Genomic DNA, 5163 nt, shown 5'->3' on the forward strand with positions numbered 1-5163 from the left:
TATCCTTTAATTTTGTTATATGAGGTGAAGAAGATGGACTCCAACAATTAATATGATTGGTAATTATTTAATTTTTTCGTCTGTCCTCCCCACCACCCCCACCACCCCCCAAACCCCCCACCAAAGAGCTTGTTTCATCCAATTTTATGAAATTAATATTTTTAATCATACTTTCTCTAGCTAGCATAAATACTAAATAACTATATAATTTAAAGTAATAGAATTCAAATTTAAAGTTTCAAAACATCATTAACCTCTAAATTAAAGCTTTCTTGAGGGAGTGTCAAATCAATAGTACAGTGCTCAAACAAAATGAAACCAAAGGAATCAGAAAAGAGGTAAATAATAAGTATATCTATAAGCTATTCACAATTGGTCAATTTTACTTCATGTTATGTTTTTAGCTAAAAATAAGATGGACCACAACATTAATTCGGTTGGTATTTCAACACAAGATATTTCACTGCCATCACTCCTGACATCTTTATAATCATTGTGTGTTGGAAGCAAAAACACATGCAACAATTTCCATATCCATGGCTTCAATATTCTTACAAGTTCTTGCACTACTTGTAGTGCTATACATTCTTCAAGAACTACGCAATAAATTCATGAAAGAGAAGAAAAAACTTCCCCCCGGCCCAAAAGGGCTACCAATTATAGGAAATCTTCATATGATTGGCAAAAATGTCCACCAAGATCTTCATAAAATAGCTAAAAGATATGGTCCCATAATGAGCATGAGATTTGGTGTTGTTCCTATAATTGTTGCTTCATCTCCTCATGCTGCTGAACAATTCTTGAAAAACCATGATAGTAATTTTTGCGAGTCGACCAGATAATAAAACTGCTCAATACATCGCGTACAATCAGAGAAATCTGCTGTTTGCAAAATATGGACCTTATTGGCGAAATATGAGAAAATTATGCACGTTAGAATTACTTAGTACTCTCAAGATCAATTCATTTCAAGCCATGAGAAAACAAGAAGTTGCAAATTTTGTGACTTTTATCAATAGGGCAGCTTCCAGTGGTGTTGAAGTTGATATTAGTGCTAAACTTGCTTCATTAAATGCCAACATGACTTGTTTAATGGTATTTGGGAAAAAATACATGGATGATGAATTTGATGAAAGGGGTTTTAAAGATGTGATTGAAGAGACTGTGATTTTAACAGCAACACCAGATATGGGTGAATTTATTCCATTTCTTGATGTGTTTGATTTGCAAGGTCTAACTCATCGTATGAAGGAATTGGCAAAGATATTTGATGATTTTCTTGAGAAAGTTATTTATGAACATGTACAAGATTCCAAAGAGGATAAGCAAACAAAGGATATTGTTGATACTATGATGAATATCATGCAATCTGGCGAAGCTGAGTTTGAGTTTGATCGTCGCAATGTCAAAGCTATTATGCTGGTAATATTTTGTTCATCATGACATGAATAGATTTACAAGTTCATTTTACTATAGTTTAACTGATATTTACTGATGTTATATGAAGATTTTTACCAGCAGGTCCCGTAGACATCTTTAGATAATTAACTTGATAGTGTAATTATTCATTCTATTTTTAATTGAGTGTAACTTATATTCACTGAAGTGTAAGAGGAATTTAACTAACACAAGTCATGTTACCTATTATAACAGGTAATTCATCTTATATTTATGATTAGAAATCCTATCAATAATTTAATTAGCAATTGAGAAAAAATTCTCTATGCAGGACATGCTAATAGCTTCAATGGACACCTCAGCAACAACAATTGACTGGATTTTCACTGAACTTATAAGGCACCCAAAAGTAATGAAGAAATTACAAAATGAGTTGGAACAAATTGTTGGCTTAAATAGAGTGGTGGAAGAATCAGACTTGGAAAAATTAGTGTACTTAGACATGGTCATTAAAGAAGGTTTTAGGATTCACCCTATTGCACCATTATTGGTTCCTCATGAGTCCATTGAAGATTGCACAATTGATGGCTTTGATATACCTAAAGGTACAAGAATTCTAGTAAATACTTGGGCAATTGGAAGAGATCCAGAAATTTGGCCAGAACCCGAGAAATTCATGCCAGAACGGTTTGTTGGTAGCAATATCGATCTTCGTGGACGTGATTTTCAACTTTTACCATTTGGTTCTGGGAGAAGAAGTTGCCCTGGTTTGCACTTAGGGCTCACAATCCTTCGTCTGGTGCTAGCGCAATTGGTTCATTGTTTTGATTGGGAACTACCAAATGATATGAAGCCAAATGATTTAGACATGACTGAGAAATTTGGTTTAGTGATGGCTAGAGCTCAACACCTAAGGGCTATTCCTACTCATCGGTTGGAAAATATATTAGGGATATCAAATGAATAGGTTGAATTAAGCTGAGTTAAGCTAGATCCAACCAAAAATGACTATGGTTGAGTCGATTAGATGGGATTAAAATGAGCTAAACTTCGGGGAATAGAGGACATTGTCTTGTGTCTTGTGTGTGTTCTTCAAATGACAGTATCTTTGTTGTTCAATCTTTACACGTCGTGCAATATTTATACACAATAATCATGTAACAAGTTGTATTGACATAGTGGTGTATTTTCCTTGTTTAGTGTTTCAAATTCAAAACATAAATCCCACTTATTTTTAATTTTTTTTTAAAGGAATCCACTATGAAGGAATGACTTATGTTATATGAGTTTGGGGTAGAAACTAATTGGCCGCTTCGGTTGGGCCAGAAGCAAGTCTGACTCATTTCCGTAAAAGAACATATGAATTTCTAACTATTTTAGTGAGTGGTGAAGCCACGTACGGTGGAGGGTGTTAGCTAGTTTGAACTTCGAAAGACTCTTTGAATATTTAAATCTAAGATATTTAATTCATTTTCTTTATAATGATTCAGAGAAAATTGATCAATATTTCTTTATGCATGTTCTTCAAGTATAAAACGATACATTTATTTCTTAATAGCTTTCTTCTGCTTCCTCGGTAAATTTCTTGGTAGAAAACATGACTTCAAATTATAGAAAACTAAGCACCTTGGTCACAAATTACGTTTGTACATATATATTAATTAGTAAAATAATTCGCGCTTCGCGTGGTTATAAAAGTACTTATTAACAATTTTTTTTTTTATATAAATTTAGATAAGAATGGAGATAAATTTTTATATGCACATATAAACTTAATTATGTATGTCGACGAAATTAAAAATATAAAGTATTTTTATTAAAAAAATAGAGTTTGGAGAAACTTCATTTTTATAAACGAAAAAAAAAGATATTTTTAAAAAATACAGAAACTTCATAACGAGTCTAATTTCATTTTCATAAACTTCATTTATTAGATAGTAATCAATTTGTTTTACTAATATTTTTTTATATTAGAATAAACTAAACTATGAAAGAAAAAATACAGAAACTAACTAAAAAGAAAAATAAATAAATAGTCAAGCTAAAGTATACCAAATAAAACACACACATATATATTAAAGATTATATTAAAATTTTCAAATGAATACCACATATTATGTATATTAAATTCACAAAAAGTGGACAGATAGAGAAGGGAATTAATGGAATTACAAAAATAATATTTGAAAGGCTTCAATACACATATGAAAATATTTAGTTATTAGCGAAAACCTCTTATGTTAGGATTTGTGTACGAAAATATTTAGTTATTAGGGAAAATCTCTTAAGTTAGGATTTGTATTTAAATTTTAATTTTTTTTTAAAATTTTTTTCTTTATTTTTTAATCATTTATTTCATGTTAAAATGTTTCTTTTACATTAATTAGATTTTAAAAGCACTTAAATAATTATTCATGATGCAACGTGCATTAATTTTGAGTTAAGACTATAAACTTAGACTCATTATATTTTTATTTTTTTTATTGTTTGTAAGCGATATTATTTTTGTACATCATATATTTATACATAATTAAGAGATTTGGAAATAAATGTATTTTCTTTTATTCATTTTTAAGTGACTGAGTAAGCGATACTATTTTTGTACATCATATATTTACACATAATTAAGAGATTTGAAAATAAATGTATTTTCTTTTATTCATTTTTAAGTGACTGAGAAATTTTAATTCCTCGATATGACTAATCGATTTAGATTTAAGATTATAGATAATGCTTTATATATTTACTCAAGTCATATTGTGATGAGATTCAGAATTCTCATCTCCATATTAATTTTACGTATTGTTGAAATTGACGAATAAATAAATATTTAAGCTGATATTTATATACCCACACTTGCATTGTGAAAGTGTTTAAAAGTTTTTTTGGCTTAGAAGCACTTCAATAATTAAAAAGCAATTCTATAATACTAAAAATAATGTAATGGAAAGATTTCTCATACATTGTCTGATATAAATCCTTCATTTAGATTGTAAGACATATATTTACAATATGATGTCATTGTGGTCATAAACAAATTCCGCAACTCAAAATAAATGAATTAGACACCAATAGAAAGTGAATAGGAAGATCACAACATGAAAAGCAATAGGACACCAAAAACTATGAAGAAATCTACAATATTCAAGCTGGAAGTTGTCACACCCCTTTTTCGTACTCCAAATGGATTCGATTTTACAGTTTGAAAGGGTTTTTTACTATCAAAGTGACAAAAAATAAAAATTTGTTTCGAAAAGAATTATTTATATTCAAAACTCAGAGTCGCCACTTGGCATAATCCGGTGTGCCAAGTCACCTTTGGAAAACCCTTTTCAAAAGGATTTTGACTCTGTAAAACTGATCCGCGAACAGAGATTCCGACTAAGGAATTCTGTTGACCGAGGGAAAGGTGTTACGCACCCCTCGGTCCCATGGTTCGACCACGGTCACTTGGTGGAAAGTATCGGCTAATTAGACACCACAAATGTATAAACCACACAAAGAACATAAACAAACATCAAACAACAATCCAAAAACCAAAATAATAATGTCCAGTCCAATTATTACAACCCAAAATGAAAAAAAAGGTACTGAAAAATAAACCTATGCTAACCTACACTGATCCTAAACTACGATCCAATGCCTTACCCGATGCTTCGGACCTTCATCACGGACGTCCTCCGAATACATAATACGTCGGGGCATTCCCCGGTGAATTAATACAAATCCCTCGGGGCATTCCCCGACCCAATGAATACAATAGAT

General features: G+C 30.9%; 1 pseudogene; it reads left to right on the forward strand.

The window, feature by feature from the left end:
• The first annotated feature begins 536 nt into the window (after positions 1–536).
• The window catches only part of LOC107872291, an 8889-nt pseudogene continuing 4262 nt past the window's right edge, over positions 537–5163 (forward strand).

Source organism: Capsicum annuum, chromosome 5, assembly GCF_002878395.1.
Source record: "Capsicum annuum cultivar UCD-10X-F1 chromosome 5, UCD10Xv1.1, whole genome shotgun sequence".
NCBI lineage: Eukaryota > Viridiplantae > Streptophyta > Magnoliopsida > Solanales > Solanaceae > Capsicum > Capsicum annuum.